We start from the raw sequence: 24,639 nt of genomic DNA, 5'->3' as shown, positions 1-24,639 counted from the left end.
AAGAAAATCACCATTAATTTCCTGGTGCCTGGTTTTGTGTTTGGTGAGTGGAACAGAGCCCTGAATGAATCAGGGATCGATTCCATTTTCTCTAATTTAGTTAAATATGTCAGGCTGAACTATAAATACTCCCTGTGAATTCCCTAGGTATTATTTCTTTCTTTGTTTACCAATTGTGTAACTATCCTGTTAAAGATTAGTCACTGGAATGGGGGCTCTAATCAAGATACCAAGCTCCTAATTGGGTGTGCTGACAATCATACAGGGGCTTTGAAACAGGGCTTTCTTCATGACCCAAATGTCATTAGTCCTATGGAGTTTCCATGTTCATCTGGCCTTTCCAAATTTTATAGCTGTTATTAAAATTCATGGAATTGAAATAAATCAAGTCTTGGAGAGGATTAGCAAATCTATTTTTTTAATGTGTGTTTTTTAAGTTAACCTGGAATTCTTAACTACAGATGATTTTTAAAAATTATTCATTCACATAGAAGTCATTTGAAGGGATTTGAAGTACCTGCTTTCACATCACTTAAGGGGGAATATTTTATCAGCCCAAGTTCACTGAAAATTTGCTGGAGGTTCACCTGGAAGTTTCATGAACCTTGGCTGCTTTGCCTTGGTTTTCAATACCAGCAGAATCTTGAATGCATTTGCAGCAGATAAACGAAATTTCACTCCATGTCCTGGTGTATTAGCAGTATTAATGAACTTACTGTGTAAACAGAAATGCTTGTAGGTGATCCCCAAATAGTCCAGCAAAGAATACTCATTAGGTGAAAAAACAGGAACCTAAAGCATGTGAGTTTTGGAATGCTTAAATAATTACAGATATTTGCATAAAGCCCCTATGCAAATTCTACCCTTCAGAGTGTTATTTTTACACTATTCCAACTACAAATTCAATGTTAGATTTATTTAAGAAATTATCTGCATCATCAGAGGGAATAGAGGTGACAGCAAATACACAGGTGAAGCAAAGTCTGGCAGTGAGAAGTCATGGGGGTCAAGGATGGGGACAGGGCTCAGAGAACAGCTGTGCAGGGGCAGTCTGCAACACAGCTGGCCTGGCTCGTCCAGTGCCACCCCTTCTGTGCCCAACTTCAGAACCTAAACTGGACAGAAATTTGGGTACACTGAGAGTAAAATGCCAGTCAAGACATGAACAGCACCCCAGTTTTCTGGTGTGAACTGCAAACAGTATTACCAGAAGCCAGTGGAAGAAATGGAGTCAGAAATCTATAATGTGTGACAGAAAACCATACCCATGACTGTCTTTTATTCAGGTTTTATGTCTGCCTGTAAACAGTGGATTGCAGGCTTCTTTGTACAGAAAATTACTTTCTTTGCATGAAAAACTTAGGAAAAGATAACACTCTCTTTTCTGCCCTTTGTCTGTCTTATATCTATCTCTCACTTGCTGGAGGAGGTGGACCAAACTGGGAGCATTTTCCCAAGCAGCTGTCAGGAGGCTAAAACTGGGCTTAATCAGGGAAAGGGAGCACTGTAAATTACATTCTTTGATGAAGGTATTGCACAAAATAACATTCACCCTGATTCTTCATCTAAAACTGTCAAAGCTTCTTGGTTTTGGTATTTTGAATCACTAAAATGATTTTTATTCTTCTAATCTAGAAATTGTAGCACTGCAATTTAAAAGAGGACTGCAATGTATATAAAAAGATGTACCTTTGTTTAGAAGAATGCTTGTATCTCTACTGTGTATCAAGAGATAAATGCTGAACACTTTTATAAATGTCAAAATACATTCATTTGAGTCATTGTCAAATTCTAGTTTCAGTCATAAAAGAATTTCTGAAGGGATTATTTGGATTATTTCTTCATCACAGAAAAATGTTTCTTTTTTAAAGAGGTTTTATCAAATAGCAGTCTTTTAAATTTTTTTTAAAAGGCTTTTGTGCAGATGCTGAGTGTAGCAAATTACAATGGATGAGTGACTGATTCCTGAATCAGGAGCTGTCAGCATGAGCTGATTTAGCTCTGTGCTGTGCAGGGGAAGAAGCCTCTGGAGCAAACTGTCTATGTCCATGCTGCACTGAATTCCATCCTGGCTCTCCCTGGTGATGCCAAGGTAGCAATAAATATTATTTTATGAGTTTCAGTTCAGTTTCTGTAACACTGCAAGATACATGTTGGAGTTTTCATAGTGTTCTTACAGCACAGTGCCAAGAGCCATCAGTGCCTGCGCTCTGGTTCTGCAGAAGTGGAGAACTGTGCAGGGCAGAAGGAGTTAAACCTCCCTCATTCCTGTCTGTATCATCCTTGGGGGTGATCTGTAAGTAAACTAAAGCCTCAATTTGCCTAGGAATTGTGGAGACATTACAGAATCACCGAATAGCTGGGGTTTGAAGGGACTTCTGGAGGTGATCCAGTTCAAGCCTCCTGCCAAGGCAGGGTCACATGGAGTAGGTGGCATGGGAATGTGTCCAGTAGGGTTTGGATTATCTCCTTAGAGGGATACTCCAGGACCTCCCTGGGAAGCTGTTGTGGGGCTCTTCCACCCTCAACATAAATAAGTTTCTCCTCACTTTAAGGTGGAACTTCTTGGTTTTAGTTTATGGACATTGCTCCTTGTCTGTCTCTGGGTACCATTGCACAGAGTCTGGGATCATCCTCTTGGAACCCAAATGACAGGTTGTTAAAACAGCCTGTAGTAGGGAAAGGGACAATGAACTGCTGACTCTGGACAGGAGCCCAGGGGTGTCCAGGGGGGCATGGTGCCAATGGCCCCTGGGCTGTGCCAGCCATGGGGTAGCCACAGGCCCAGGGCAGAGCTCATCCCCTGGGCTGGCCTTGCTGAAGGACCTCGAGGGCTGGGTCCAGTTCTGGGTCCAGTTCTGGGCTCTGAGAGCACAGAGAGCCCTGAAGGGACTGGAGCATGTCCAGGGAAGGGAATGAAGCTGGGGAAGGGGCTGGAGCCCCAGGAGCGGCTGAGGGAGCTGGGAAAGGGGCTCAGCCTGGAGCAAAGGAGGCTCAGGGGAACCTTCTGGCTCTGCACAACTCCCTGACAGGAGGGGACAGCCAGGGGGGGTCGGGCTCTGCTGCCAGGGAACAGGGACAGGACAAGGGGAAACGGCCTCAAGCTGTGCCAGGGGAGGCTCAGGTTGGACATTAGGAAATATTTCCTCACCAAATGAGTAGCCAAGTTAAAGTCCCCATTCCTGAAAGTATTCAAAATAGGTGTGGATGTGGCATTTGGGGGTATTTTTAATATTGAATGTGATGCTGATACTCAGTTGATGCTTGGAGTGTAGGATTTTAGAGGTGTTTTCCAGCCTTAACAATTCTGTGATTCCACCAATCAGCTGAATGGTGGAGGGCTGTGGTGTTGTGTTCACACCTTGAGTGGTAGGGACGTATCCACTACCACTGAGAAAACAAAAGCTTTCCAGAAAGAGTGCCTCCTAACAGAAGCTGTGAGACAATGTACTGATGGCAATGGACAAGTTGCTTTAATGTCATTGTTCCTTCCTGAACTTCCTGGAACTTCATGGGAGATTTGTATTTGGAGAGTGCTGTCACGTTTGAGGGTGGCTCAGCCCCTGCCAGGGTGAAGCTCCATGGCTCCAGTAATTCTCTGTGGCTCCTCACAGCTCTCACATAAAGACAAGCAGGCACGCTGATTTTGAAACAAAAGCACTGCACATCACTTTTTGCATGTGCCAGTGCTGAAAACAACTCCAGAGGCATTTTTCAACAGTTTGGCCCATAAACCTTTCAGTTTGTGCAAGCCACAGGGGATGGTGAGAGAGCCCAGATTAATTTTGAAAACTTGGCATATGAGATTCAGCTTGCATAAATTTAAAGGTAATGTGTGCTTGCAACAACAATTTAAACCTCTCATGCTGCTGAGCTTTAACTTTCTCCTTCCTCTGAGAAAAAGCAATTCTCGTTGTCACTGGTAAGCCAGCAATGTGAAAATCTCTCCAGAACACATGAACAGTAGGAAAAACCAAAGATTACATATTCAGTTCATTAGGGAATGGAAAGCAGTGCAGAGAAAGTTAAGATTTTATTGTCAGTGACAGTCATGAGCCTTTGTTTGGAACATGAATTCCACACTAAAAAAAATACAAAAATAATTCTGCAAAGATGCAGAGGACAGCAAGGCTAATGCTATGTTTTTGGAGTACTCCTTTACAAGTTCTATCTTAAATGGGAAGAAACAAAGAAAAAAATCAGCTTGGATTACAGGAGTCTGTCATAATTCAGTGTAATTGACGGCACACAGAGAAAGTGAAATTGAAGGAGTATTTCATTAGAGCACACACAGCCAACTTGTGAAGCTGGAAGCCAGACAGGGTGCAAGCTGAACATTGCAGCTGAGTGTTGTTGCTGGCTTTTGGCTAAGGCTGATGGGTTTTTGTGCCCAGCAATAATAGGCACAGTCATGTCTATAGAGAGGGAATGAAACTGAACGTAGCTGAATGCAGAATGGAGTAGAATGAATTGACTATAAGATGCTTGCCACAAGTATCAACAAATATATTTCCTCTACAGAAAGCTGGAAAAAAAAAACCCCACAAGTTGTTGTTACCACTGAATTATTCCAACAGCCCCCCACTTTTATCCTGTTGTCACTTTTCTACGTCTCTATCCCCTCCAAAAAGGAGCTTGTTTCTCAGAGAAGCTCCACATGAGTCATGTGGTTCTAAGTGTTTTGTCCTGTCAAAAATGCAGTTATTCCTTGAGCTGTGAGGAAACAATGACTGGAACAGTGTCATATTCATGGCCGCTTTATTTTGTTTAACATTACAAATATCTAAAGGCAAAAATCATCTTTCTGAATGTGTTTATGGAGGATGGGTTTTTGCTCCTGTAGGATTTATGTGCTAGTTGGACTTTACTGTTACTGTTTTCCTAATTGGAGCTGATTGTCTTTGCACCTTCTTGAGGAATGTTTATTTCAGTTCATATGAGGAGATGATTTTTCCTTACTTCAGCTTGCTTCGTATTTCCATAGCAGCTGGGAGTAAAGAGCAGTGAATTCATTAGCAAACTTCACACTGACTTTGTATCACACATCAGCAGTAAACCTAAACACAGAGGTGAACCCAGTCTCTCTCTTCAAAATCCCTGGTGCTAACAGAGTAAAATATTCCACTGAACAAGAGTTGGTGAGCCACCACTGACACTGACTGTGTGATCAAAGGGAAAGAGGAGTGTTTGTACTAGGGAAAACTGGACACCGTGCAGCTTAATTGAACCAGGATTAGAGTTCTTGTTTTGCAGTAATGAATTGTCATACAAATACTGAAATCACCTCCTCATGTTGTGATTGCTTCTAAATTTCTCCAGCTAAAGCCATGGCTGAAGGAAACATTTCCACAAAAACTTGCTGCATGACCACGAGGTCTCTGCATGCTGCCCTGAGCAACATTAAGAGAAATCAAACACACCAAAATGTGTAAATAAATAATACTGATGTATTTTCATGATAGCATCAATGTATCATTAAGTGCAAGAAGCAGGGAATCATAGAGTCCATGAGGTTGGGAAGGACAAATCCAGCTCCCCCTGCACTGCCAGGGCCCTCCACTAAACCAGATACCCAAGTTTTACCTGTACTAGTCTTTAAAATCCCACAGGGATAGTGACTCCTCCACTGCAGTCTGCTGCACAAACCTCTGGAGAAGGAGCTTTTCCTAATAGCCAAAAATAATAATCATAGGATATAATAGAAGGATGTGGGGGAAAAAGCTGAAGAATTCTGTATACTCCAATACTCTAAATAACATTGTGGATTAATAACTATCCTAAATCATCCTTAACTTTGGGACTGCAAAGTTAAATGTACAGAGAATAAACATTTTAATGAGCAATGTGAAACAAAGTTCAACTGATCTTGTGGCTGCACATGGAAACATGGAAAATACCATGAAACAAAATGAAATGGTTTAGTTTTCAGTACCACCCATTTAAATATTTCTGTATTTCCTTGGAGTTTAAATTGTACTGAGCCATAATTACTGAGTAAATACATATTTAAAATTAATTCAGTTCGGGGCAAACCTTGGTTAACTTTTTAAGCTTGAGATAAATTGAGCATCTGAGTGCTTATTGCAGTGCAAAGAAATTCATCATTTCGTTTGACTAAATGTCAATTCTTTTTATAGGATTGTAATGGTTTTGAATTGAAGTCACAAAATTATAAAAGAGTGATTAAAAGATTTGCTGTCACCAGATCAAAATTTAGAGAAATATTTTAAACTGAGGAATATATTTTCAGGTCAATGAACAGGGTAATAGTTGAACAGTTTTCCATTCAAGTACAATTGGAATTTATGAATTATTAATTCAATCAATCCATTTGTTGCGCATTAATTTGCAGAACTGTGTGGCAACACATGTAATTCCTACTTCACATTATATGAGGGCCACTGAGAAGTGGGCACTTGTCTAGGAAGATACAAAGGAATGAAGCCCATCGAACATCTCTAGTTCAACCCCAAAATTAGAGAAATGGAGGAACCTGGTGAGTACACGTCCGATCTAATAACAGTAAGTCTTTCTTTATTCCATTTTTCCCTTCCAGAAGAGAAATTCTGGCCTCAGGCCTCGTAGTTTGTGTGATTTCTCTGTATTCTCATGGCCCAGGTCATTGAGAGGTGTACGAGGCAGCACCAAAAATGGGGTGATGACAGCAACCACTACACATTCACATGCTCTGGTTGCCATTCAGAGAGTTGAAGCAGAGTTTTTTTCATATAGAAATATCCAGTTAGCTATTTCCATTTTTTTATCTTTTATTTGGAATAGAGCCTCAATATCTCAGTTGCTTTGGTAGAAAATGTTCTGGTGTCTTCTGTGTTACACCAGGGAGTAGGAAACCCTGCATGCACTCCTGTGCCGAAAAGGGGAGAGGGAATGGGCCCCAGGAATCCAGGTGCTGGAAGAGAGGGAGGGAGGAAGCTCCATGTGTTGGACCTGGCACATCAGCATCTTCTCCAGGCTGAGATCAGGGATTCTTCCTCCTGCACTGAGCTGTCAGCCTGTTTCTATGGTGATCTCCAAGACACTGATGGATTTGCTGTGGTTATGTAACACATTCCAAAAAACCTCAGCATATCCACTGGGCTCTTTGAATGCTGTCAGTGGTTTGGGGCATATCCTGGACATTAGGACAGACAATGGGCTTCATCTGCTTACGTGTGAGTGGATGTTTGAATAGAAGCAGAGGAGGGCCACATGTCTGAGGTCAGCTTCCCCCTCATCTAGTCACTACTGCCATTGGGCTGAGCAGCTGTGACATGTCCTGCTGAAGGCTTTGCTGCAAATCTGCTGGAGACTTTTGTGCAATCATGCACATTTGCTCTCATGGATGAGAGCTTCCAAGTGCATAATCCCTGGGCACTCCATTTCACCTGGCTCTCTGTTTCTCTTTTTGCTTCCTGGATCCACAGAGTTGCACCCTAATCAAACTGATTACACCTAGTGTTCTTCCTATGCCTTTGTCAGAGTATTCTTCCCCTTCCCCTTCCCCTTCCCCTTCCCCTTCCCCTTCCCCTTCCCCTTCCCCTTCCCCTTCCCCTTCCCCTTCCCCTTCCCCTTCCCCTTCCCCTTCCCCTTCCCCTTCCCCTTCCCCTTCCCCTTCCCCTTCTCCTTCCCTTTCATTGTAGTTCACACTGTATTTGTGGCATGTTCTTTTTTTAAATCACACTCTCCTTTCTCTGCCTCCCTCCCTGCACACACACACCATCTGCCATTCCTGGGTTTATTTGGTTTCATGGAAATGTCATCTCTCTTTTAGAGCAGATGGATTCAGGTGGTTCTTGCTGGAGTTAAATGCCAGAGAGGGACTCATGCTGTGCAGCCATGGGGTTGTGGTGGTGTTCTGCCATGTGGCAATCCATGCCACACACACCAGGACTACCAAAGGGGACACTTTGCAAAGTCCCCTTGTCTCCTGTTGGCAATGAGCAGTGACAGAGGAAAAGCTCAGAGAATTCCAATCAGTACCCATCAGTAGCTGGGTTTGTGATCTAAACTGCAGATTAAATGCTTGCATGTTTGGCTGTCTTGGAGGTCCTTTGCCTCCAAAATGCTTGCTTGCTCTGCATGTTGCCCTGAGAATTTATATCAGAAATATTTCTAGTATCTATTACATATATTTTAAAATATATGTTATTAAAATATGAATTAATCTGTGTTGTCATGGCACATGCTTGCCACACTAAATTAGCAATGTGGCACATTACTGGGTTTAGCTGTAGTTAGAAAATTCCACCATGGATCTACTGCTATCAAGCTGTTGATGTGTGCTCATAAATTTCCTAAATCACTCGAAATGAACATGAAGCAAGATCTGAGAGGAAATACAGAGGGACAGACAGGACATAGATGCACCTCCCAAGGTCTCCATGAATGTTCTGCTTAACTAGATTGTTTAGATGGCCAATAGCACTATGTCCTGGGGTGACTTTATGATGCTTGTATCCCCAGTCATCTGTTCTGTTTATGCTGGATATTGAGTTTTACACCTTTAAGACTCGTTCCTAAAGAAAAAGAAGCGTGCAGTTTGTTTTCAGAAAGTGCACTCACTCCTCCACATTCTGCTCCTGGATTCTGGTGTCTGCAGTATGGACAGACAGTGAGAGAAAGCTCTCCTCTGCTTTTCAGTTAGTTTTTAGCCAGCTGAAGCAGAGAAGTTCTCTGGACTGTGGATTTTCTTTTTCTTGGAACTGTTCAAACATACTCTGGACTGAAAACTCAGAAAAACACCAGGAGCTCACACCTGGGCCCAGCTCGCTGCATTCCAGCACAGGAGGGACTGATAAGAGACTGAGTGAGCCGAGCTACACCCCATGACAAGGACTTTCTGAATTTGCCATCTCTTCAGAAATGTGAGAGATTTAATTATTTATTATTATTCATTTTTCATGCTTGTAAATACTTTGCTTGTTAAAGAAACAGCTTTTCCACTTTTCTCAAAGAAAATCTTTTCCTGATCCTGTGGGGGGAGGGGCTGCTTAAACCTGTTTTTTAGAGAGACCCCATTCTGAAGTTTCCTTCCAAAATTTTCCCTAAACCAGGACACTGTACTAAATCCAGCTGTTCTTGGGTTCTTGCTTCCTTAGCAGATGCTGTATTCGGAATAGGAATTGTCTTTCTGCTCCTTCTTCCTATGTATAATTTAAATGTGCTTTAGAGCTCTTCCACCAAAGCTCAAGGCCACTGTTTCCAGTAGCACTGTGTGGCTGCCATGATGTGCCATCAAAATATAATGCTTTTTAACTACCCAGATTTGTACATTTAAAGGAAGAATCTTTTCCCTACTGCCCCATCCAGCCTGGCCTTGGACACTTCCAGGGATCCAGGGGAGCCACAGCTTCCCTGGGCACCCTGTGCCAGGGCCTCACCCCCTGCTCCCAAGAAGAATTTCTTCTTAATATCCAATCCAAACTTTCCTTCTTTCAGTTTAAAGCCAAAATATATTGTACCTCTGATGCAAAAAGGGCAATATATACAGGTCCAAAAAAATCCTTTCACATTCCACATCACCTGCATTAAACACACTGCCTTAAATTAACCTCCAATCAGGGGAAGGAGGCTTTTCTAAAGGACTGTTCATCTCACATTAAAATTGTTCTTTCTGTGTCAGGTGAGCTGAGTTGCCCTTCCCATTCAGCAGCAAGCAACTCTGAGTGATTTTGGCTCAATGTTTAATCTGTAGATGGCTGAAGTAAGGCTCTGCTCATGGAAAGGAGTAAAATTCATATGCATGTGAACCCTCAGGTGCCACTTTCTGTGGAAGGACTGACCCACAGCAGTGACTGGGGAACCGTTAAAAACAGGAAATTCCCACTGGCACCACTGGGGTGTGGAAGGAGGGTGGGAAGATGTAATGCAGGGGAGTCGTGGGAGCTCCAGGCTTCCAGCAGCTCCTATGGGGTGAGGAAATCCAGTGCCAGACAGAGGGAATGCAGAGGTGTGAGAGGTTTCCCACCCCTCATATGCCAGGCAGGGATGGCAGCACCAAATGTGCTTTTCCCCAGCCTCACCTGATGGACTTGCTGCTGACTTTTTCCCTATACCCCACACCCTCTGCTTTTTGTGCACAGAAAAAAACCAGTAATCTAAATTTTCTTGGTTTTCCCTGAGCTTGTCTTACCAAAATGAGTAGTTAGCAGAGGAAGATGATAATTTTCCATGGAAACCAGTGGAAAAGGAAGCAGATTTCAAAATAACTTCCCCACATACACTTGAGACATCTTAGTGCCTGTTGTGTTCATTTTAGAGACAGGGACCCAGACACAGCATGACAAATGACACGCTTGGTGTCATCAGGCATTGAGAGCAGGAAGCTGAGGGCTGAATCTCTGCCTGTTGTCTTAGTCACAGCTCCTTCTTCGGGTTTTTGTAGGTTTTGATTGAATTTTTGAAACATTTGGCTTTTTTTTCCTTGCAGTATATGCTCCAGCCTGTTTTGTGGCTTTTCAATGTGGGTGATAAGCATTCACCCACAAAAATAAAATTACTCATTATTTCATAAGTAACTAATTCATGTATTGAAATGGGGGGGGTGGAGTAGGATTTAGAGAAATCAGGAATTGTCCTGTTTTATTATAAAGCAGAAAATGAGCTTTGTTAAATGGAGGCCCTGTCTAGACTGGAAAATATGTCTGTGGGTGTCCCCAAACTGGATGTGATTGTCCATGATGGTAACACCTCAAGTTATGAATGTCCCACCTGATCAAAGAGCACAGGTGGCAGCTGGACAGGTTCCTTCACGTGAGTACTGCTGTGTTGGTGTCAAAAGGGTTGTGCTCATGTTCAGGCAGCGAAGAAATCACCGCGGAAACATGGAATGGTTTAGGTTGGAAAGGATTGTCTGGTTCCAACCGCCTGCCATGGGCAGGCAAAATTTCCACTAGACCAGGTTGATCAATACCCTGTCCAACCTGGCCGTGAATGCTCCTAGGGAAGTCATCCCTCTTAACTCTTGTACTGTGTTGGAAAATGAATGCACCCCATGCAGACCAGGCCTTACTTTTACTTGAGTCTGTTTTGGAACAGCTTTCCCCAAATCCTACTTACTGTAGTGCTGCAGTCACTCATCTGTATGTTTTCAGCTTTTCTACTACCGATGACCAGAAAATAAATAGCCATTTCTTCCTACAAACTGAGGCTGAACTTTACATTGTCCTAAGTAATTATTACCAGAATGATTTTTTTCACGTGCCGTACTTTACCAGTGATACACAGGGAAAGAAAATGGGATTTAATTCATGTTGAATCTTTGTTGCTACACTGGAGGATAAAAGCAATGATGCCATACAACCAACACTGTAAACAATGTTCAAAGCTTGTTAATTGCTGGAAAGAAGCTCAAGAGTTTAATCATTCACAGAAGCTGTTGTTTTTATAGCAGATAAAATATTTCCTGCTACGGAACGCACTGAAAATGCTCATTCTCACAACAGGCTCATTCAGACCCCTGTCTATCTTTTAATGTTGTTATGGTAGTGCTGAAGTGGCACTGCTGACACAACCCTGTGTCACTAACCCAGTTCCTGACAATTGTTCCTACCTTTTGTGGGATGGCATTGCCTACCCCTGTCATGGGGATAAGGTCTGAGTGTGCACAAAAACTGCTGGGGAAAGAAGCAGACTTTGACCATTTTTTTTTTCTCAAATAAGAAAATAAATAGAAATTAATAAATAAATTCTTAGTTTCAGCAATTCAGATTACACAAACTGAATTGTATTTAAACACTTAAAATAAACTTCTGTGATGCTTTTGCTGGGGCCCTTAACTCTGAGGTCTAACACAACAGTTGCAGTCACTGGAGAAGAACTCCATGATAATGTGTGTTCTGAAATCTCGACTGACCAGACCCTGAGGTGGCAGGTGTTTTCATTCTTATTGGTAATAATCCCACTAATTATCTGCTAAAAAAATAAGTAGCTTTCATCTGGTAATTAGGAGTGGTCCAAGCTTATCCCATTGAAGCCTTTTGACACTGCTGGGCTTCTAAGTTCTGTTGAACCTGGAAGAGTCCCTCTGTTTGTGCTGCTCCCTCTGATTCTGGCTGCTCAGATTTTATTGGTGTTAGGGCCAGGTTACTGTTCAGGCCACTTGTTCTTTTTCCTCCAATTACATTGATTCTTTCATTTTGTTACTCCCTTAGGACTGATTACATTTTCTCTTGCTGTTGTCATAAAACAGCTTTTCCTATGTCTGACTGAATACTGACTGATCCAACTCAAAAGAATATTTTTGATAGTCTCATCTAAATTTTTTGTTTAATTTGTCTTTATTGAAGTTACTGAGTAACAGTTCTGGGGGCAATGCAGAGCTGATTCCTGCGGATTTCTATTTCCCAGCCAAGCTCCTCTATCAGTGATGAGCACTGATGACAGCTTCTTCTACTCGACTCTCTCTTTGCAAAAAATTTATGTGAACCTGAATGTTCTTGAATCTTGACTTCTCTTTCAGTTTGCTTGGAATCAGGTGATATATTGTAAGATAATCAGGTAGGAAATGCCATATGCCATGATAACACCAGCCTTTTTAGCCGAGCTAAAATGACTGCTGAGGGGTAGTGAGTCATAATTACAAATGTGAGGGAGATCCATGTTGTTTCACTGCAAATGTGGCTCCTGCTGATGCTGTCTGCAGTGTGGATACTATTCCCAGGAACTAACTACAGCTCAACTATGTACTCACTGAGAGTTGTGATGAGGAGGGATTTTTATTGTTCCATATAATCCACCATCAATGTAATTTGGCTTTTTTCTGCAAGTCATTAGCATAATAAATTGCCTAATAAGCATCTTTTATTGTGGACTAACTCATCCTTTGAGGGGGAAAAAAAAGGCAATCGCTGGTGTCAAATTCTAAATTAAAATAAGCTTGGGAATGTATTTGGCAAGATAATACTCATGAAAGTGAGAATCTGAACTCCAGCTAAACCAAAAATCATTAATTGAGCAGCAGCATTTACAATAAATAAGCACAGTGCTTACAAAGGGCCTGGTTTCACTACCCAAGCAATTAACAGGTTTGGTTTTCAGGTTAAATACAACAGCCCCTTTGCACTTCTTGGACTGTTTTTTCCATAAGCCTTTGTTTTGCCACTTACACAGACCTGATTTGAAAGCAGGTGAGGCTTTGCACTCAAACTCTGCTTTGCTGGGCATTCCTGTCACCTTTAGCAAATATCCTCACACCTGTTAAAAGGAGTAGCAGTACGAGGACTGACTGACACGGACTCTGCTATGCCAGCAAAGTAAAGCCAGTTTATTACAATTTATCAATATTTATAGGCCACTGTGTTCATGCAAAATTTTCCACTCTGACCCCTTTGCCCTGGTCCCCTTCAGAAACGCAATCTTCCTGACTGTCCTTCTTACGCTAGAAATGTCCTTGTTATCTCTTTCACCAGAGGGGTCAGCGTCAGAGAGTCAGAATGACCAGACATGATGTCTTCACTTCTGCTCTTGCCTGAGTTTATCTGTCTCTCAGCTTTCATTGTACCAGGGCCAAAAGGTCTGTGGTGCTACCCAGTTCAGCTTCTATAGCTTTCTGATCTCTAACGCAACAGTGGTGAGGCTGAACCAATATTTGATTGCCCTTACAATTGGCAGTGCATACCTTTAATTGCTAAGATGCCTTTCCTCATCTGTTTGTCTTCTACCTCAAAAGCTCAGCTGAGCAGCACAATCTAATGGAATACAAAATTACTCCAATGCAGGGAAAGTTACCTCCTCAGCTGCTTTGCAGCATTTTCCCCTACATTTGCTTCCTACTTGAAAATGTAAGAATACATTAGAAGTGGTTGAGATGTCTCATGAAATAAATCATTGTGTGTAGAGCCATTAGAACTTGAAACAGAAGTTTCTTCTAGAGTGCTCTGTGTCCTGCAGGCCCTCTCAAAAAAAGGGAATTAAAGTGTCTGGAAAGGCTGTTATTGCTCGTCAGCTGAATTCTTCTTCCTGGGAGATTGTTCAGGAATCCACAGCTATAAACACTCTCTTCCAGAATAGGAAAAAGAATAATATTGATCACAGGATGGTCCGCGTTGGAAGGGATCAGGAAGTGCATCCCATTCCACCCCTGTCATGGGCAGGGACATCTTCCACTATCCCAGGTTGCTCCAAGCGCCATCCAACCTGGCCTTGGACACTGCCAGGGATGTGAAGTCCACCAGAGAAAGATGGGAATTGCTGTTCATCCACTTTTATTTTGAAAATAATCTGCCCCAAATCTTGCGTTTTTCCTTAACTCCCAAGCAATAACTGGTCAGAACCATTTCATTTACTGCATCACCCACCCCAAACTCCCAGGAACCCATGAGTTTCAGGTTCAGTTCACACGACCATTTCAGGCAGAAAATGGCACACTCCTCCTGCTGTGGCTCCTTTTGGAAAGATATCCTAAGACCAGTCCTATGCCCAGGAAAATAACCTGTGTCTCACCTGCTGGGCCTCATACTGGAGAAAGAATCTCTGCACACAGCACCTGCCTCAGGTACTTTTAACACTGTGTGAACCCTGTATCCATCCATTTCCAAATGTCCACAAGCTCTAAAGTAATCCACCTTTTATTTCTTTTATCCTCCTAGAGGAAGAAAAACGTTTTTGATTAATAACTTGCTTTTGAGTGAAACATCCTGGAAATATGTTCCCTGTATAGACAACAATCTCTTGTTTGAAATATAAAACAAAAGGCTTACTTTCATTGTAATCCTCTCTTCTAATTTCCCCACCAAAGCAGCAGAAAGGGTTTCCATGAGAATATCAAATTTTTTTTTCCATGTTACATCCGACCTTTGGGGATTTGGATATGTAGACGGTGCTGTTTGCTTCAATTCCAACCTGATTGTTTAGTGGTTGAGTAAATGTAAACACTTTTTAGGAACTCTCAGCTAAGGGTTAGTCTGCAACATCACTCCTCACTTCAATGCACTTAATGGCTCCTCCAACTTTGCATTTTGGAGGAGAAAAGATCACTCTTCTCATTCATTTCCACTTAGTGAGTCACCCAACTGTTACACTGCTCTACACAGGATGAGGAGATAGGAAAGAAAAGCAAAAGCAAACTGCACCTGCAAGAGCTGTTTGCAAATGATGCTGCTCAGTAAAATGACCTTCACACCGAGAGAAGAAAAACAATGTATAAATGGTCATTAAAAAGCTTCATTAACAGATCCCTCCTTGCCTGCAATGCTTTTAGGGAAGTGTTCAGATGAATTCCTCTGAATCCCACTGCCCCACTGCCTTTTGCCCTCACCTATTTCCTGAGGGTAATTTTTCAAAGCATCTGCTCATCCAGCATGTCTGTATCTGGCTTCCCTATGTCTTCTCAGATTATTATTCCAGCTAGGTGGGCTTTGATTTTTCTGTGTTTTTGTCAATGAAACTGGAGGTTTTCAGGACAGGATTTTGTTTAACAAGACAGTTTAACACTGATGTCTTGTTATACCTGCTTTGGTGGCTTTTTATTGTTCCTATATATCTTACAGTCACTTAAGGATTGTTATGCAAATAATTTCTTCAGCTGCTTCTGCAAACTCTTTACAATTAGGAAATTTATTTTTTTTTGTATTTTGTTTTCTTACCAGAGTTTCAGATTTTTCCCTGAGAGACTATTCTTCATCTCTTGTCTCATGCAAGATATGTCACTAAACATACATAAATATATAAATCTGTATACACACCGTACTATACCTACACATCTGTTAGTCAGAAACCTGCCAGACTATGAGGACTGGAGATAATATAAGTACTTACTATAAGCCCTAGAGATAATATAAGTGCTCTGGTCCCTGAATTTAGTAGAAATGAAAGCAAATTCAACTGACTCCAAAAAGAAAATATGATTTTAAAAAGGAAGAAACTCCTGTAATACCCTAAATTATTTTCTTTATTCCCTTTCCATTCCCTGCAATGAAATTAATGTTGAGAGATTACCCTGTACATAAAAAAATAGTGTCAATTAAGTAGTGGTCATTCACCCATGAATTGTGTTTGGTTTTCTCTGTGTGAGAACATTTGTTATATCAGCTTTTTTCCAACTAGAGAAAGGCAGGTATTGCAGCATTGACATACATATATCTTATCAAAAATCTACTCCTTTTTATACAATATATGAGACCTTTTAATTAGGTATGCTGTCCTTACACTGAATAGCTCAAATTTTAGTGGAGCATAGCGTGAATGTATGCTGGCACTGACTGTATTACCCAGTTATTCTCTCTCTCTGTTGTGCTAGAACCTGTCAGATCCCAAAAGCAGTGAATTATTGACTATCAAAATTCTCTGTCCCAGGATGGGAAGCTTTGGTTCAGTAGCAGTGTCTGAAATATTCATGGAACCCCAGAAGGGTTTGGGTCGGAAAGGATTTAAAGCTCATCTCATTCCACACCCTGCCATGGGCAGGGATATCTTCTGCTATCCCAGGCTGCTCCAAGTCCCAGTGTTGAACCTGTCCTTGGACACTTCCAGGGATCCAGGTGCAGCCACAGCTTCTTCTGGGCACCCTGTGTCAGGGCCTGCCCACCCTTCCAGGGAACAATTCCTTCCCATATCCTATCTAACCCTGCCCTCTGGCAGTGGGAAACCATTCTCCCTGTCCTGGCATTCCATCCCTTGTGAAGAGTCTCTCTCCATCTTTCTTGTAAGCTCCTTCAGGTATTGGAAAGCCACAGTTAGGTCACCCTGAAACTTCTTTTCTCCAGGCTGAACAATCCCTTTATTTGTTTGAAACAGGGGCCTTTGTAGCAAGTCCATGATTTCAGCAGGTTCCCAGAGAACAGTGAGAGGATTTTGTAGTTTGTCTCAACAAGGGAATGGGATCTTCCACCTGTGTGGGATGATGACGGTGGCTGTGGTACTACTGGCCTGTACAACTTAGTTGATTTGATTATGTCTTCATATTTGCTGAAATAATGCTAAAAATATGTTTTAAATAAGAGCTGAAGAAAACTAAGTTATTTATCCCTGTGGTGTGCAAAAAGATGGCAGTGAGATCAGATTTTTTAAAAATTATTTGTTAGGAAAGGTTTTCATTGACAGGACATGGAGAAGAAAAGTCTCCATCCAGTATTTTGACTTAATTGAAAGGAAAGGTAATTCAGGGTTAGGTTTGCTAATGGCCAGTGTCACATTCCAGATTTTGGTACCTGCAGAACCTTGCTTCCTTTGTGGCTGATTTCCAGCATTGATTTCCTGGTGTGGGACCTGCTGGGGGAGTTTCTCATTTCAGGACCACTGGATGCTTCCCTTGGAGTGGTTTTCCAGCCTTTGCCAGAGATGTGAGATGAGAAATCTGAGAGAGGGTAACTTGTCACTGTCCATGATTACCTGATGCTTGCCTTGAACCTGAGGCTTGATTGACAATGTCACCAAACTCTCACATTTCAAAATGTGCTATTTAAACATCACAATTTGAATATTATAATGTTTATGGAGCAGCAGGTGTTCCTCAAAATCAAGGCCCAGGCTCCCAATCAGGCACACTACACTAGTGGCTGCTTTTCATCCTTATTTTGGTGTTTCAGTTTCCACATGTTAAGAATGAGGTGACAATGCTCTGTCACAACTTGTCTACCTGCTTGCAAAGCAAACTGGATGCTTCTCAGCTCACAGCAGGGTTCACACTCTTCTTTCTTTTGACTGAGCATTAACATCTCACAAAACTTGGGCAAGTCACAAGCAAAACAGCTGTTTTATCACAGCCCCATGCCCTAAATACAAACACTTGTTCCTTCATCCTCCCAGATGAAGGCTTTGGTCTTGTTTACCTGTCACACTCTCAGCCCTTTACAGAGACACCTGATGATGTCCTGGCTGGAGCTGGTGAGGTTGTTAAAGGGCTGAGTGCCACCCTGCTAAAACAGGCATCCTCCTGACACATCCTGTCACCTCACAGGCATATTGTGCCTGTCATTAATCTTTGAGAAGCCCTTGCATGGTGAGTGCTGGAAAAAATCCTTTAAAAAAATGAATAATTCTGTCTTGAAAGCAGCATGCAGTAAATAAGTCATAGAGCAGCATACTGGGGCTCTGAGAGAAGGAAAAAAATATGGAATGACTGCTTATTCAGGGAACATTGACTATTTGGAGAGAGAGAAGAATCAGTTGAACCTGGCCTTGGACAGCTCAGGGATGAGACAGCCACAGCTGCTCTGGGCACCCTGTGCCAGGGCCTCACCATACTCTGAGTAAAGAATTTCTTCTTAACTCTTCTTAATGTAATATGAGCCACCCCTCTGTCATTTTAGAACTGTTCCCCCTTGTCAATAGTCACTATCTGTCCATGTAAATGGTCCCTCTCCCTCCTTTTCATAAGCCCCTCAATGTATAGGAAGTTTCTGTCATGAAGACTCTTCTGAATGGCAGACTTGCAGATGGCAGTGGTAAAGTCTCATCATACAAACAAGCTGAATCCTGGTATTTCCTAACTTCCTCAGGGTTTGGATTCACTGTCTTAATAATACTCTTTTATTCCTCTTTGCCTGTGGACTGTGTGTATTTGGTCCCCTTTGTGTTCTTCTGTTTCCACAACGTCATTTTGGTGTAACCACATGAGAGAACCTTTCTCTCTCCCGTGAGCCCTGGCAGACCCACAGTTATTATAAACAGATGTACATAATGAATGAAGTTACTTTAGTTTGGCTATAAAATGTTTTCTTTATTCTCAGATCATCCCAGGCTGATGCCATGGCAAGGCCAAGGTGCAGATTTATGTGACAAAGCACCATTCCCATGCAAAGCTGTAACTGGGGCTGTCCTGTCAGTCCCACACACACATTGTGGGGTGGTATTTCAAGCCTTTATAACAGTGGTAGTTTTGTATCTGTTGGCTCAGATCTCCGTAGTTCAGGGACAAATGCAGCCCTCGGAGCAGTCCAGGGTTTCAGAGTGCTGGCCATCTGTGGAAAAGCTGGGGCAACTGTGGAGCTCTGCTGCTGGCTGCCTCCTCTGGGAATCCTGCCCCTGCTGGAGGCAGCCTAACAGGCTGGTGAGCAAAACGCTGTACTTGCAGTGCCCCTAAACCCTGGGAGAAGGTTAATATGTATCCTGCAGCTGTAGCCTTGCTCTATGCCAGAAACACTCTGGAGACGGAGCTGCTCCCCGAAGCTGCTGAGTGGAAAGCCAATATACTCTGTGCTCCCTCCCTGCATTGCAGACGTGCTCTCACTGCTTCACCCCAAGTTCAGGGAGGGTTTCATCTTTTCCAGAGCCTCTCTATATCCTTGCCCTGGCTATGTGTCTTACATTTTGAATCCTATCATTAATTGTACTTTACTTGCCACTGTAACAAATAAATCCCGATCTTCCCTGTAAAAAGCCATTTGTACCTGCTTTGGAACATTTCAGGCTGAAGAGTTTCTGCCCACTGAGACTGGCCCTGGCTAATCACATTCCACGCAGAGGAATTTGGATTTGCATCAGAAAGCAGCACTCCTCTATCTGTTTCAAACAATAAGCCCCAAAGAAGAGGTTGAGATGTCTCTTCCAGAGAAGCAGATTCAGAAATATCTCCCTTATAAAGTTTTGCTTCATTGAGCAAGTGCACAGGTAAAAGAGAGGTGAGTGAAATGTCAGGTGTGGTGCGGGTTTGTAAGTACTTACACTGTGTGTACTTACTCAGTACTGTTACAGACCTGTACTGCACCTGATGGTTCACTGACATCATCTCCAGTGCTTCAGGAATGTTTTAATAATTTAGAAACCATGTGGGTTTACTATGTTAAGGTAAATTTTAAGATTGATTGTCATTCGCAGTAAGCAGCAGCCTACAGTTTGCCTCACTAACTCTTTGGCTTACACATACACTGATGTCCACCAAACCAAGAAATCAATACATACATTTATAAATACTCTCACTGTGTGAGAGTAGTTATAACATGGAGCTGTTCTGCTACAGGATTTTAGTAGTAAAATAGACTTTACCTAGTCTGAGATCCAGAAGAAAGTTACTCTTTGCCTTCTGAGATGCAATCAATATGTTTCCCTTGGTTTATCTACAGAAATCATCATGCATTTTTCCTCTTGAGTGACCAGACTAATTACAGCTGTATCTCCTTCTCTTGTATTGCTAATCTCTTTGGAATTGAAAAGAAGGCTGAATATCACTTGATTATTTTTGGTAATTGGTGTGGCAGGACTTGGCTGCAGAAAGAAACTCCTCCCTTTTGCTCACAGTAATATTTATCGACTTGAGAAGGAAAGCCAAAGCAGTAAAGTCACACCTCCTTTAAGCCTGGCACACTCGTCATGCAAAGAGAGAAGTGACAGTGTCATTTAGTTTATCTCTGAAATTACTTTAAAAATACTCACTTCTGTTCTGCAGTCATTTAGACTGGCAGTACTACAAGGGTGATGTAATTTTGAGTATCTGTGAGACACCTCTCTGGTGCCTGAGAATGCTGTACAAAAGCTGGGCCTCAACGCTGTCTCTTCTATTAATTGCTTCCTAAATTTGTAGTGTCCTGTAAGCAAGACTTGAAAAGAGAGATTAGGAGGAAGCACTTTGGGAAGGCTCCTCTGAAGGGGAGTGCAGAATGTAGGAGCACTTGTTGCTGCTCTTATGATTAAAGAACTCATTTAAAGTTGGCAGGAAAAAAGCAGATAGCTTTCCCAGCTAAAAAAAAAAAAATCAAAAATAAAAGGGACAAAAGAGGATTAGGAAGTAAAGCTGAAGTGGTATAATAAACATATTTAAAAAGCATAAACTTTAATAAGATTATTTTAAGTGCTCTGTGTGAAAACACAAGAGTGGCCAGCAAAAGAGTATGTGTGTGTGTTGGGGAGTAAGTGGAAAGATAGAGAAGTGAGAAATTGAGATCATCTTGTCTGTGTAGCTCTTATTGCCTTTCGTCTTTAACATCCAGCTTTTCCATAATGTATGAGTAGCTACTGGATAATTTTAAAATATACTGTATTATGTCCCTATTAGAAAAAAGATAAATTTGTAATATAAATACACTGAAATATATGTAAAACCCCAAAAACAACAATAAGAAAAACCATAGAAAAAGAGGGAGCTGCAACCTTCTGTCTCATTGCAGTGACCACCACTGGGCAGCACAAATGCAGTGATTCTTAATTCTTCTGGTTGTGTTGTCATAGCTTGTAAATAAGACAGGTAAATGTTAATGAAGGACATGTTCTGTGCTAAAAAGTTATTATTTGCCTAAAGTAGTAATCTTATAACAAGAGAGAATTAATAGAAACATATCTTTGTCTGTCTCAGTAAGATTGGGATGGGGCTTCTGCCTGTAGCAGAGCACATTGACCTGATAGCTCTAAATGGGTAAGTATCATTTAATGATCCCTTTCTTCTCAGAGTAGGCCCAGAGGAAAGGGAGAGCATCTCAAAACCCTGGTGTTTGCTCACCGCTTGAGGAAGGTCACTAAGCCCTGTGCTCACTTTAATTGAGCTTTAATGTTGTGGTGGCTGAAAAAAGCTCAGCTTGTGTGCCAGGGCACGGGGACAAATATAATGAGATGCACACTCTGCTCCACAGCTCAAGCTTTGGGGTTTTTTACTTGGAGTGCTTTCTTCTCACAGTGGGTTGGGATAACACAGGCACAGGTGTCCTTTCTGCCACAAGTGCCATTTAACAGTTTCCTCTGCATACAGTTTCCTTCTGACTCTTTATATCTTCTTCAACACACTGGGGAAAACTAGAGAATAGGTGCTGGTAGGTTTCTGTGTAGAAATGTAGTGGTTTGTGTGCTCTTTCATCTGTCCTTTAAACATTAATGGTTCCAGTCAGTTAAAGGAGAAGTGTGAAAATGTGTAGGGTTTCACAGGCTGCTGCATGTCCCTCTCTTGCCATAAGGTCAGAGTTTGTTGAAATAGCCCTCCTCAGTTTTTTTTTACAGCTGGATGGCAGAAAGGAAAATGGTGCAAAACCCAGTTTTTCACCAAAGCCATATTGCCTGTAAGAGGACAGGTGTCACCAAGATACTGCTTGTTCTTTTTCCTCAGTGTCTTCACTTTGTTGGTGATGGGCTACTTCAGAGCAGCAAATTCCTGAACCTTTATTATCAGTAGAATTACTTCTCCTTGTAGGAATTTAAGAAGAGATTGTGGCTGCCCCATACCTGGAAGTGCCCAAGGCCAGATTTTGGATCAAGGCCAGATTTTGGGTTTAGAGCAATTTAGGATAGGGGAAGATGTCCCTGCCCATGGCAGGACGTGGGATTAGATGATCCTTAATGTCCCTTCCTACCCAAACCTGTCTGTGATTCAATGGTTCTATGAACTACAGTGATAACAATAATATCCCACTTTTTCTTCTCCTCCTTTTCCTTTGCACCTTTTTGCCAAGATATTTCACATTAAAAATCATTTAGCCATGCAAGAGGCTCTTCTGCCTTTCCAGCTTGACACTAGCAATGCTTGGGCACCATTTAGTCTGTGTTCAGTGCTGTTGAAGCTATAGCTGGAATTAAGTCTTACACAAGTTTCTTTAGTAACGTTTATTGAATGTTAGGGAAAGTGGCAGAGTGAAATTGAACAAGTTTAGAAGAGCTCCTTCAGCCCATATTATGTCTTTGTCCTTATGAAATAGCTATTAGAGCTGATGTGTTGACAGCTGTTGAGCTTAACTTGCTGGTAATTAGACATCTCTACTCTAGTGGTGCCCCAAAACACACAAGGAGCTTCATTCCTTTTAGCAAATTATAGGAAAGGCGGCTTTTGGTGATTGGCAATTACCCTGGGCTCTTTGAGGTGTAATTATGTGACATTTCTGACTCATTGTCACATCTCCTAGTACAGATCACAGACAGAAAAAGTGGAAGGAGAGAAAGTGCTTACTACAGACTGGTGGTAGTGCAAGATCACCTGCAATTTTCACCTCTCAGGCTGCTGTCTGAGGCTGTAATACAGCTTTTTTCCCCCCTTGAAGTCTGTGACTGCCTTTTCTTTCTGCAGTGCCTTGCTCATTGATTTGAATGGTGTCCTGAGTAACACCTCTGTGACCCAACTGACTTTAGTCCTCCCACCAGAACCATCTGCATTCACTTTCTAGAAGGATCAAAATGTGCCTTTTATTGGTTTAATCACCAGGTAAAGGGGTTTTGTTAGATGGTGCAGCATCTTACACAGCCAGCTACTCCCACTCATAACTAACCTCCAGCCATTCTCATGCTCAGGGTTGCTCAGGAAAAAGTCAGCAGGATTTTCTGTCTCAGCTGTACACCTTTCCAATGTGAGGAGTGTCCTTTCTCATGTTTTACTCCCATGTTTTATAGCTGTGAGGTATGATGTTTTATATCTATTCAGATTCACGTTTCAGAATTTGGTGACTGGCAATTAACTGCAGATACCAGATTACAGCCAAGATCACTCAGCTAAATAGTTCTCAAACCAGTGTCAAGAAAGTGGCAAACCCACTCTAGCCCTCCCTGAGCGAACTCTTTGGAATCAAATGTTGGTCCAGGGCCTGATAGACTGGTGCCCAAATAATAAAGCAGTGGAAGAGATGTTATACTTGGAGAGAAATAAAACTCAGGCTCCTGGAAAGCAGTGGATTACCAGAACAGCTGAGAAGAGTTTCGCTAATGCAGACCCTTGCAGCCTTAGCTATTAACTGAGGGATGGTGAAGGCATGAGGGATTTTAGGACCATGGCAGGAAATCTCCTTTTTTGTTTCACTGAGTTCATGTTGATACCAAATTATTTTCTTTCACTGTGACACAGAGAAGTCTAAAGGAAGATTTTTGGAATGCTCTTACATAGGCAAGCAGGCAGAAAATTTCCGTGGAAACAACCCCTAGAGAAAGTAATTTCTGTTCAGGCAGTGTCTATAAAGTCATTGCATAATTAGCTGGATTACTCTCCTAGGTTTGCTTTATTTCCTTACAAGAAGATTAATTGTCTAGTTATGCCACGAGGAGCCCCCTCATAACTCACATTAGCTGGGAAAGACTTTAATTTCCCTCCTGGCTCTGTTAATATTCTCTGTCCTGCTCCTTTCCCACATTACAGCCCAGTCATTAGCTCCCATAACTCTCCTCAGACTGGTGTCCTCACTCATTTGCTTTGGTCTTGGCTTGTTTTCTGTGGCAGCACCCTCTGCAAAGGCTGAGCAATCCTCCTCCAGCAGCCAGGCAGCCATGAGAGCTGGTGGATTCCCATCTTTTCACGTCCCTGGGCTCATCTATCAGAGGCAGGAACCAGAGCAGGATTGTGTTGTGCAAATGCCTGAGCTGGGCTCCCCCCCACTCTACCCTGCTCATTAAATATCAGGGTAAACAGATGGTACTCATTTCACCAGGAGTGACAAAGGAGAGAGATGTAATAGTCCAATATTTTAAAATAATTTTTGCCTTCCATTCATTCTTATTTTTAGCTTTTGTTAGTATTAAGGTTTAATTACCAATTAGGTAGGTCCTCTCTTATGTTTTTTTTCCTGGCGCTTTCTAAATCCTTGACTGTTTAGAAATTAAATACTTGCTGTCTTGGGGAGGTTATGAACTTTGGAACAATGTCAAAAATCAATTATAATTTTTTATCCTTAACACGACTTCAACATTGAAGACCAACCACAGCCTTCAACTGTCAAGTTTATCTACCCCTCTACATTCAAGGTGGCGCCTGAGACACTTCTACATTCAAACTGGAGGACCCAGCACTTAAAGCTGACTTCTTTG

The sequence above is a fragment of the Pseudopodoces humilis genome, chromosome 9, assembly GCF_049639895.1.
Source record: "Pseudopodoces humilis isolate 2021_Gansu_Grassland_sample_001 chromosome 9, ASM4963989v1, whole genome shotgun sequence".
Classification (NCBI taxonomy): Eukaryota; Metazoa; Chordata; class Aves; order Passeriformes; family Paridae; genus Pseudopodoces; species Pseudopodoces humilis.
The sequence above is the reverse complement of the archived record's forward strand: the minus strand, read 5'-3'. Positions refer to the sequence as shown.